Source organism: Equus caballus, chromosome 15, assembly GCF_041296265.1.
Source record: "Equus caballus isolate H_3958 breed thoroughbred chromosome 15, TB-T2T, whole genome shotgun sequence".
NCBI classification, from domain to species: Eukaryota; Metazoa; Chordata; class Mammalia; order Perissodactyla; family Equidae; genus Equus; species Equus caballus.
Genome location: NC_091698.1, coordinates 3064456 through 3076174, shown reverse-complemented (window position 1 = coordinate 3076174; position 11719 = coordinate 3064456).

The window sequence follows — 11719 nt, the reverse complement described above, 5'->3', positions numbered from 1 at the left end:
TTTTGGCGTGTCTGGGAGGTGGTACCGGTGAGTCGAGCAGGTGGTTCCGGCGTGCTCAGCAGGTGGTTCAGGCGGTTCTGGCAGGTGGTATCCGTCTGTTCGGGGTGTGGTTCCAGCATCTCATGAACACGTTTCTGGCAAGTCTGAGATGTGGTTCCAGCCGGCCCGACAGGTGTTTCCTCAGTGTCCGCCAAGCGGTTCTGGCGTAGTTGGCAGGTGATTTTGGCATGACTGGCAGGTGGTTCCAGCAAGCCTGGCAGGTGATTCCAAAGTGTTCCCCAACTGGTTGTGGCGTAGCCGGCAGGTGATTTTTGCGTGATCGGCAGGTGGTTCTGGCGAGTCGAGCAGGTGGTTCCGGCGTGCTCGGCTGGTGCATCCGGGGTCATTGGCACGGGGTTCTGGCATGTCTGAGAGGTGGTTCCTGCATGCCCGGCAAGTGATTCCGGAGTGTTCGCCAAGTGGTTCTGGCATAGTCGGCAGGTGATTTTGGCATGTCCGGCAGGTGGTTCAGGCGAGTTGAGCAGGTGGTTCCAACGTGCTTGGCAGGTGCTTCCGGCGTCTCCGGCACGTGTTTCTGGCACATCTGACAGGTGGTTCCGGCATGCCCGAAAGGTGATTCCGGTCTGTCCGGTAGGTGGTTCCAGCCGGCACGGCATGTGGTTCTGGTACGTCTCAGAGGTGGTTGCGCATGCCCAACAGGTGATTCCGGACTGTCCGCCACATGGTTCTGGCACGTCTGAGAGGTGGTTCCGGCATGCCCGGCAGGTCATCCCAGAGAGTCCTCCAAGTGGTTCTGGCATAACACGCAGGTGATTTTGGCGTGTCAGGCAGGTTGTTCCGTTGTGCTTGGCAGGTGGTTCAGGCTTGGCCGGCAGGTGGTTCCAGACTGTCCAGGACGTGTTTCCAGCTTCTCCGGCAGGTGGTTCTGGTACGTCTGAGAGGTGGTTCCGCCATGGCTGGCAGGTGATTCCGGACCGTCCCCCAGGTGGTTCTGGCATAGCCAGCAGTTGATATTGGCCTGTCTGGCAGGTGGTTCCAGAGAGACGAACAGGTGGCTCCGGCGTGCTCGGCAGGTGGTTCCGGTCTGTCCGGTAGGTCATTCCGGCGTGTCCGGCACGTGCTTCCTGCACGTCTGAGAGGTGGTTCCGGCATGCGCGACAGGTGGTTTCGGAGTGTCCGCCAGGTGGTTCTGGCGTACCCGGCAGGTGATTTTGGCGTGTCCGGCAGGTGTTTCTGGCGAGTCGAGCAGGTGGCTCCGGCATGCTCGGCAGGTGCTTCCGGCGTCTCCGGCACGTGGTTCTGGTGTGTCTGAGAGCTGGTTCCGGCATGTCCGGCAGATGATTCCGGAGTTTTCCGCCAAGTGGTTCTGGCATACCCGGCTGGTGATTTGGGCATGTCAGGTAGGTGGCTCCGGCGTGCTCGGCAGGTTGTTCAGACGGGTCTGGCAGGTGTTTTCCGTCTGTTCGGGGTGTGGTTCCAGCATCTCATGCACATGGTTCTGGCACGTCTGAGATGTGGTTCCGGCCGGCCCGACAGGTGTTTCCACAGTGTCCGCCAAGTGGTACTGGCGTAGTTGGCAGGTGATTTTGGCATGACCGGCAGGTGGTTCCAGCAAGCCCGGCAGGTGATTCCGAAGTGTTCCCCAACTGGTTGTGGTGTAGCCGGCAGGTGATTTTTGCGTGTCCGGCAGGTGGTTCTGGCGAGTCGAGCAGGTGGTTCCGGCGTGCTCGGCAGGTGCTTCCGGGGTCATTGGCACGTGGTTCTGGCATATCTGAGAGGTGGTTCCGGCATGCCCGGCAGGTGATTCCGGAGTGTTCGCCAAGTGTTTCCGGCGTAGCCGGCAGGTGATTTTGCATGTCCAGCGGTCGTTGCGGCGGGTCGAGCCGGTGGTTCCAGCGTGTCCGGCAGGTGGTTCCGGTCTGTCCGGCAGGTGGTTCTGTGGTGTCCGGCACGAGGTTCAGTCTGAGAGGCTGTGCCGGCATGCCCCTCACGTGATTCCGGCTTGTTCCCGAAGTGGTGCTGGTGTAGCGGGCAGGTGATTTTGGCGTGTCAGGGAGGTGGTACCGGTGAGTCGAGCAGGTGGTTCCGGCGTGCTCAGCAGGTGGTTCAGGCGGTTCTGGCAGGTGGTATCCGTCTGTTCGGGGTGTGGTTCCAGCATCTCATGAACACGTTTCTGGCAAGTCTGAGATTTGGTTCCAGCCGGCCCGACAGGTGTTTCCGCAGTGTCCGCCAAGCGGTTCTGGCGTAGTTGGCAGGTGATTTTGGCATGACTGGCAGGTGGTTCCAGCAAGCCTGGCAGGTGATTCCAAAGTGTTCCCCAACTGGTTGTGGCGTAGCCGGCAGGTGATTTTTGCGTGATCGGCAGGTGGTTCTGGCGAGTCGAGCAGGTGGTTCCGGCGTGCTCGGCTGGTGCTTCTGGGGTCATTGGCACGGGGTTCTGGCATGTCTGAGAGGTGGTTCCTGCATGCCCGGCAAGTGATTCCGGAGTGTTCGCCAAGTGGTTCTGGCATAGTCGGCAGGTGATTTTGGCATGTCCGGCAGGTGGTTCAGGCGAGTTGAGCAGGTGGTTCCAACGTGCTTGGCAGGTGCTTCCGGCGTCTCCGGCACGTGTTTCTGGCACATCTGACAGGTGGTTCCGGCATGCCCGAAAGGTGATTCCGGTCTGTCCGGTAGGTGGTTCCAGCCGGCACGGCATGTGGTTCTGGTACGTCTCAGAGGTGGTTGCGCATGCCCAACAGGTGATTCCGGACTGTCCGCCACATGGTTCTGGCACGTCTGAGAGGTGGTTCCGGCATGCCCGGCAGGTCATCCCAGAGAGTCCTCCAAGTGGTTCTGGCATAACACGCAGGTGATTTTGGCGTGTCAGGCAGGTTGTTCCGTTGTGCTTGGCAGGTGGTTCAGGCTTGGCCGGCAGGTGGTTCCAGTCTGTCCAGGACGTGTTTCCAGCTTCTCCGGCAGGTGGTTCTGGTACGTCTGAGAGGTGGTTCCGCCATGGCTGGCAGGTGATTCCGGACCGTCCCCCAGGTGGTTCTGGCATAGCCAGCAGTTGATATTGGCCTGTCTGGCAGGTGGTTCCAGAGAGACGAACAGGTGGCTCCGGCGTGCTCGGCAGGTGGTTCCGGTCTGTCCGGTAGGTCATTCCGGCGTGTCCGGCACGTGCTTCCTGCACGTCTGAGAGGTGGTTCCGGCATGCGCGACAGGTGGTTTCGGAGTGTCCGCCAGGTGGTTCTGGCGTACCCGGCAGGTGATTTTGGCGTGTCCGGCAGGTGTTTCTGGCGAGTCGAGCAGGTGGCTCCGGCATGCTCGGCAGGTGCTTCCGGCGTCTCCGGCACGTGGTTCTGGTGTGTCTGAGAGCTGGTTCCGGCATGTCCGGCAGATGATTCCGGAGTTTTCCGCCAAGTGGTTCTGGCATACCCGGCTGGTGATTTGGGCATGTCAGGTAGGTGGCTCCGGCGTGCTCGGCAGGTTGTTCAGACGGGTCTGGCAGGTGTTTTCCGTCTGTTCTGGGTGTGGTTCCAGCATCTCATGCACATGGTTCTGGCACGTCTGAGATGTGGTTCCGGCCGGCCCGACAGGTGTTTCCACAGTGTCCGCCAAGTGGTACTGGCGTAGTTGGCAGGTGATTTTGGCATGACCGGCAGGTGGTTCCAGCAAGCCCGGCAGGTGATTCCGAAGTGTTCCCCAACTGGTTGTGGCGTAGCCGGCAGGTGATTTTTGCGTGTCCGGCAGGTGGTTCTGGCGAGTCGAGCAGGTGGTTCCGGCGTGCTCGGCAGGTGCTTCCGGGGTCATTGGCACGGGGTTCTGGCATATCTGAGAGGTGGTTCCGGCATGCCCGGCAGGTGATTCCGGAGTGTTCGCCAAGTGTTTCCGGCGTAGCCGGCAGGTGATTTTGCATGTCCAGCGGTCGTTCCGGCGGGTCGAGCCGGTGGTTCCGGCGTGTCCGGCAGGTGGTTCCGGTCTGTCCGCCAGGTGGTTCTGTGGTGTCCGGCACGAGGTTCAGTCTGAGAGGCTGTGCCGGCATGCCCCTCACGTGATTCCGGCTTGTCCCCGAAGTGGTGCTGGTGTAGCGGGCAGGTGATTTTGGCGTGTCGGGCAGGTGGTTCAGGCGAGTTGAGCAGGTGGTTGCGACGTGCTCGTCAGGTGCTTCCGGCGTCTCCGGCACGTGTTTCTGGCACATCTGACTGGTGGTTCCGGCATGCCCAAAAGTTGATTCCGGTCTGTCCGGTAGGTGGTTCCGGCGTGCACGGCACGTGGTTCTGGTACGTGTCAGAGGTGGTTGCGTATGCCCAACAGGTGATTCCGGACTCTCCGCCACGTGCTTCTGGCACGTCTGAGAGGTGGTTCCAACATGCCCGGCAGGTCATTTCGGAGAGTCGTCCAAGTGGTTCTGGCGTAGCCCGCAGGTGATTTTGGCGTGTCCGGCAGGTGGTTCCGCCGTGCTCTGCAGGTGATTCAGGCATGGCCGTCACGTGGTTCCAGTCTGTCCAGGACGTGTTTCCAGCTTCTCCGGCAGGTGGTTCTGGTACGTCTGAGAGGTGGTTCCGCCATGGCTGGCAGGTGATCCCGGACTGTCCCCCAGGTGGTTCTGGCATAGCCAGCAGTTGATATTGGCCTGTCCGGCAGGTGGTTCCAGCGAGTCGAACAGGTGGCTCCGGCGTTCTTGGCAGGTGGTTCCGGTCTGTCCGGTAGGTGTTTCCGGCGTGTCTGGCACGTGCTTCCGGCACGTCTCAGAGGTGGTTCCGTCATGCGCGGCAGGTGATTCCGGAGTGTCCGCCAGGTGGATCTGGCGTACCCAGCAGGTGATTTTGGCGTGTGCGGCAGGTGTTTCTGGCGAGTCGAGCAGGTGGCTCCGGCATGCTCGGCAGGTGCTTCCGGCGTCTCCGGCACTTGGTTCTGGTGTGTCTGAGAGCTGGTTCCGGCATGTCCGGCAGATGATTCCGGAGTGTCCGCCAAGTGGTTCTGGCATACCCAGCAGGTGATTTTGGCGTGTCAGGGAGGTGGTACCGGTGAGTCGAGCAGGTGGTTCCGGCGTGCTCAGCAGGTGGTTCAGGCGGTTCTGGCAGGTGGTATCCGTCTGTTCGGGGTGTGGTTCCAGCATCTCATAAACACGTTTCTGGCAAGTCTGAGATGTGGTTCCAGCCGGCCCGACAGGTGTTTCCGCAGTGTCCGCCAAGCGGTTCTGGCGTAGTTGGCAGGTGATTTTGGCATGACTGGCAGGTGGTTCCAGCAAGCCTGGCAGGTGATTCCAAAGTGTTCACCAACTGGTTGTGGCGTAGCTGGCAGGTGATTTTTGCGTGATCGGCAGGTGGTTCTGGCGAGTCGAGCAGGTGGTTCCGGCGTGCTCGGCTGGTGCTTCTGGGGTCATTGGCACGGGGTTCTGGCATGTCTGAGAGGTGGTTCCTGCATGCCCGGCAAGTGATTCCGGAGTGTTCGCCAAGTGGTTCTGGCATAGTCGGCAGGTGATTTTGGCATGTCCGGCAGGTGGTTCAGGCGAGTTGAGCAGGTGGTTCCAACGTGCTTGGCAGGTGCTTCCGGCGTCTCCGGCACGTGTTTCTGGCACATCTGACAGGTGGTTCCGGCATGCCCGAAAGGTGATTCCGGTCTGTCCGGTAGGTGGTTCCAGCCGGCACGGCATGTGGTTCTGGTACGTCTCAGAGGTGGTTGCGCATGCCCAACAGGTGATTCCGGACTGTCCGCCACATGGTTCTGGCACGTCTGAGAGGTGGTTCCGGCATGCCCGGCAGGTCATCCCAGAGAGTCCTCCAAGTGGTTCTGGCATAACACGCAGGTGATTTTGGCGTGTCAGGCAGGTTGTTCCGTTGTGCTTGGCAGGTGGTTCAGGCTTGGCCGGCAGGTGGTTCCAGACTGTCCAGGACGTGTTTCCAGCTTCTCCGGCAGGTGGTTCTGGTACGTCTGAGAGGTGGTTCCGCCATGGCTGGCAGGTGATTCCGGACCGTCCCCCAGGTGGTTCTGGCATAGCCAGCAGTTGATATTGGCCTGTCTGGCAGGTGGTTCCAGAGAGTCGAACAGGTGGCTCCGGCGTGCTCGGCAGGTGGTTCCGGTCTGTCCGGTAGGTCATTCCGGCGTGTCCGGCACGTGCTTCCTGCACGTCTGAGAGGTGGTTCCGGCATGCGCGACAGGTGGTTTCGGAGTGTCCGCCAGGTGGTTCTGGCGTACCCGGCAGGTGATTTTGGCGTGTCCGGCAGGTGTTTCTGGCGAGTCGAGCAGGTGGCTCCGGCATGCTCGGCAGGTGCTTCCGGCGTCTCCGGCACGTGGTTCTGGTGTGTCTGAGAGCTGGTTCCGGCATGTCCGGCAGATGATTCCGGAGTTTTCCGCCAAGTGGTTCTGGCATACCCGGCTGGTGATTTGGGCATGTCAGGTAGGTGGCTCCGGCGTGCTCGGCAGGTTGTTCAGACGGGTCTGGCAGGTGTTTTCCGTCTGTTCTGGGTGTGGTTCCAGCATCTCATGCACATGGTTCTGGCAGGTCTGAGATGTGGCTCCGGCCGGCCCGACAGGTGTTTCCACAGTGTCCGCCAAGTGGTACTGGCGTAGTTGGCAGGTGATTTTGGCATGACCGGCAGGTGGTTCCAGCAAGCCCGGCAGGTGATTCCGAAGTGTTCCCCAACTGGTTGTGGCGTAGCCGGCAGGTGATTTTTGCGTGTCCGGCAGGTGGTTCTGGCGAGTCGAGCAGGTGGTTCCGGCGTGCTCGGCAGGTGCTTCCGGGGTCATTGGCACGGGGTTCTGGCATATCTGAGAGGTGGTTCCGGCATGCCCGGCAGGTGATTCCGGAGTGTTCGCCAAGTGTTTCCGGCGTAGCCGGCAGGTGATTTTGCATGTCCAGCGGTCGTTCCGGCGGGTCGAGCCGGTGGTTCCGGCGTGTCCGGCAGGTGGTTCCGGTCTGTCCGGCAGGTGGTTCTGTGGTGTCCGGCACGAGGTTCAGTCTGAGAGGCTGTGCCGGCATGCCCCTCACGTGATTCCGGCTTGTCCCCGAAGTGGTGCTGGTGTAGCGGGCAGGTGATTTTGGCGTGTCGGGCAGGTGGTTCAGGCGAGTTGAGCAGGTGGTTGCGACGTGCTCGTCAGGTGCTTCCGGCGTCTCCGGCACGTGTTTCTGGCACATCTGACTGGTGGTTCCGGCATGCCCAAAAGTTGATTCCGGTCTGTCCGGTAGGTGGTTCCGGCGTGCACGGCACGTGGTTCTGGTACGTGTCAGAGGTGGTTGCGTATGCCCAGCAGGTGATTCCGGACTGTCCGCCACGTGCTTCTGGCACGTCTGAGAGGTGGTTCCAACATGCCCGGCAGGTCATTTCGGAGAGTCGTCCAAGTGGTTCTGGCGTAGCCCGCAGGTGATTTTGGCGTGTCCGGCAGGTGGTTCCGCCGTGCTCGGCAGGTGGTTCAGGCATGGCCGTCACGTGGTTCCAGTCTGTCCAGGACGTGTTTCCAGCTTCTCCGGCAGGTGGTTCTGGTACGTCTGAGAGGTGGTTCCGCCATGGCTGGCAGGTGATCCCGGACTGTCCCCCAGGTGGTTCTGGCATAGCCAGCAGTTGATATTGGCCTGTCCGGCAGGTGGTTCCAGCGAGTCGAACAGGTGGCTCCGGCGTTCTTGGCAGGTGGTTCCGGTCTGTCCGGTAGGTGTTTCCGGCGTGTCTGGCACGTGCTTCCGGCACGTCTGAGAGGTGGTTCCGTCATGCGCGGCAGGTGATTCCGGAGTGTCCGCCAGGTGGTTCTGGCGTACCCAGCAGGTGATTTTGGCGTGTCCGGCAGGTGTTTCTGGCGAGTCGAGCAGGTGGCTCCGGCATGCTCGGCAGGTGCTTCCGGCGTCTCCGGCACTTGGTTCTGGTGTGTCTGAGAGCTGGTTCCGGCATGTCCGGCAGATGATTCCGGAGTGTCCGCCAAGTGGTTCTGGCATACCCAGCAGGTGATTTTGGCGTGTCAGGGAGGTGGTACCGGTGAGTCGAGCAGGTGGTTCCGGCGTGCTCAGCAGGTGGTTCAGGCGGTTCTGGCAGGTGGTATCCGTCTGTTCGGGGTGTGGTTCCAGCATCTCATGAACACGTTTCTGGCACGTCTGAGATGTGGTTCCAGCCGGCCCGACAGGTGTTTCCGCAGTGTCCGCCAAGCGGTTCTGGCGTAGTTGGCAGGTGATTTTGGCATGACTGGCAGGTGGTTCCAGCAAGCCTGGCAGGTGATTCCAAAGTGTTCACCAACTGGTTGTGGCGTAGCCGGCAGGTGATTTTTGCGTGATCGGCAGGTGGTTCTGGCGAGTCGAGCAGGTGGTTCCGGCGTGCTCGGCTGGTGCTTCCGGGGTCATTGGCACGGGGTTCTGGCATGTCTGAGAGGTGGTTCTTGCATGCCCGGCACGTGATTCCGGAGTGTTTGCCAAGTGGTTCTGGGATAGTCGGCAGGTGATTTTGGCATGTCTGGCAGGTGGTTCAGGCGAGTTGAGCAGGTGGTTCCAACGTGCTTGGCAGGTGCTTCAGGCGTCTCCGGCACGTGTTTCTGGCACATCTGACAGGTGGTTCCGGCATGCCCAAAAGGTGATTCCGGTCTGTCCGGTAGGTGGTTCCAGCCTGCACGGCATGTGGTTCTGGTACGTCTCAGAGGTGGTTGCGCATGCCCAACAGGTGATTCCGGACTGTCCGCCACATGGTTCTGGCACGTCTGAGAGGTGGTTCCGGCATGCCCGGCAGGTCATCCCAGAGAGTCCTCCAAGTGGTTCTGGCATAACACGCAGGTGATTTTGGCGTGTCAGGCAGGTTGTTCCGTTGTGCTTGGCAGGTGGTTCAGGCTTGGCCGGCAGGTGGTTCCAGACTGTCCAGGACGTGATTCCAGCTTCTCCGGCAGGTGGTTCTGGTACGTCTGAGAGGTGGTTCCGCCATGGCTGGCAGGTGATTCCGGACCGTCCCCCAGGTGGTTCTGGCATAGCCAGGAGTTGATATTGGCCTGTCCGGCAGGTGGTTCCAGCGAGTCGGACAGGTGGCTCTGGCGTGCTCGGCAGGTGGTTCCGGTCTGTCCGGTAGGTCATTCCGGCGTGTCTGGCACGTGCTTCCGGCACGTCTGAGAGGTGGTTCCGGCATGCGCGACAGGTGATTTCGGAGTGTCCGCCAGGTGGTTCTGGCGTACCCGGAAGGTGATATTGGCGTGTCCGGCAGGTGTTTCTGGCGAGTCGAGCAGGTGGCTCCGGCATGCTCGGCAGGTGCTTCCGGCGTCTCCGGCACGTGGTTCTGGTGTGTCTGAGAGCTGGTTCCGGCATGTCCGGCAGATGATTCCGGAGTGCCCGCCAAGTGGTTCTGGCATACCCGGCTGGTGATTTGGGCATGTCAGGTAGGTGGTTCCGGCGAGTCGAGCAGGTGGCTCCGGCGTGCTCGGCAGGTTGTTCAGACGGGTCTGGCAGGTGTTTTCCGTCTGTTCTGGGTGTGGTTCCAGCATCTCATGCACATGGTTCTGGCACGTCTGAGATGTGGTTCCGGCCGGCCCGACAGGTGTTTCCACAGTGTCCGCCAAGTGGTACTGGCGTAGTTGGCAGGTGATTTTGGCATGACCGGCAGGTGGTTCCAGCAAGCCCGGCAGGTGATTCCGAAGTGTTCCCCAACTGGTTGTGGCGTAGCCGGCAGGTGATTTTTGCGTGTCCGGCAGGTGGTTCTGGCGAGTCGAGCAGGTGGTTCCGGCGTGCTCGGCAGGTGCTTCCGGGGTCATTGGCACGTGGTTCTGGCATATCTGAGAGGTGGTTCCGGCATGCCCGGCAGGTGATTCCGGAGTGTTCGCCAAGTGTTTGCGGCGTAGCCGGCAGGTGATTTTGCATGTCCAGCGGTCGTTCCGGCGGGTCGAGCCAGTGGTTCCGGCGTGTCCGGCAGGTGGTTCCGGTCTGTCCGGCAGGTGGTTCTGTGGTGTCCGGCACGAGGTTCAGTCTGAGAGGCTGTGCCGGCCTGCCCCTCACGTGATTCCGGCTTGTCCCCGAAGTGGTGCTGGTGTAGCGGGCAGGTGATTTTGGCGTGTCCGGCAGGTGGTTCAGGCGAGTTGAGCAGGTGGTTGCGACGTGCTCGTCAGGTGCTTCCGGCGTCTCCGGCACGTGTTTCTGGCACATCTGACTGGTGGTTCCGGCATGCCCAAAAGTTGATTCCGGTCTGTCCGGTAGGTGGTTCCGGCGTGCACGGCACGTGGTTCTGGTACGTGTCAGAGGTGGTTGCGTATGCCCAACAGGTGATTCCGGACTGTCCGCCACGTGCTTCTGGCACGTCTGAGACGTGGTTCCAACATGCCCGGCAGGTCATTTCTGAGAGTCGTCCAAGTGGTTCTGGCGTAGCCCGCAGGTGATTTTGGCGTGTCCGGCAGGTGGTTCCGCCGTGCTCGGCAGGTGGTTCAGGCATGGCCGTCACGTGGTTCCAGTCTGTCCAGGACGTATTTCCAGCTTCTCCGGCAGGTGGTTCTGGTACGTCTGAGAGGTGGTTCCGCCATGGCTGGCAGGTGATCCCGGACTGTCCCCCAGGTGGTTCTGGCATAGCCAGCAGTTGATATTGGCCTGTCCGGCAGGTGGTTCCAGCGAGTCGAACAGGTGGCTCCGGCGTTCTTGGCAGGTGGTTCCGGTCTGTCCGGTAGGTGTTTCCGGCGTGTCTGGCACGTGCTTCCGGCACGTCTGAGAGGTGGTTCCGTCATGCGCGGCAGGTGATTCCGGAGTGTCCGCCAGGTGGTTCTGGCATACCCGGCAGGTGATTTTGGCGTGTCCGGCAGGTGTTTCTGGCGAGTCGAGCAGGTGGCTCCGGCATGCTCGGCAGGTGCTTCCGGCGTCTCCGGCACTTGGTTCTGGTGTGTCTGAGAGCTGGTTCCGGCATGTCCGGCAGATGATTCCGGAGTGTCCGCCAAGTGGTTCTGGCATACCCAGCAGGTGATTTTGGCGTGTCAGGGAGGTGGTACCGGTGAGTCGAGCAGGTGGTTCCGGCGTGCTCAGCAGGTGGTTCAGGCGGTTCTGGCAGGTGGTATCCGTCTGTTCGGGGTGTGGTTCCAGCATCTCATGAACACATTTCTGGCAAGTCTGAGATGTGGTTCCAGCCGGCCCGACAGGTGTTTCCGCAGTGTCCGCCAAGCGGTTCTGGCGTAGTTGGCAGGTGATTTTGGCATGACTGGCAGGTGGTTCCAGCAAGCCTGGCAGGTGATTCCAAAGTGTTCACCAACTGGTTGTGGCGTAGCCGGCAGGTGATTTTTGCGTGATCGGCAGGTGGTTCTGGCGAGTCGAGCAGGTGGTTCCGGCGTGCTCGGCTGGTGCTTCCGGGGTCATTGGCACGGGGTTCTGGCATGTCTGAGAGGTGGTTCTTGCATGCCCGGCACGTGATTCCGGAGTGTTCGCCAAGTGGTTCTGGGATAGTCGGCAGGTGATTTTGGCATGTCTGGCAGGTGGTTCAGGCGAGTTGAGCAGGTGGTTCCAACGTGCTTGGCAGGTGCTTCAGGCGTCTCCGGCACGTGTTTCTGGCACATCTGACAGGTGGTTCCGGCATGCCCAAAAGGTGATTCCGGTCTGTCCGGTAGGTGGTTCCAGCCTGCACGGCATGTGGTTCTGGTACGTCTCAGAGGTGGTTGCGCATGCCCAACAGGTGATTCCGGACTGTCCGCCACATGGTTCTGGCACGTCTGAGAGGTGGTTCCGGCATGCCCGGCAGGTCATCCCAAGGAGTCCTCCAAGTGGTTCTGGCATAACACGCAGGTGATTTTGGCGTGTCAGGCAGGTTGTTCC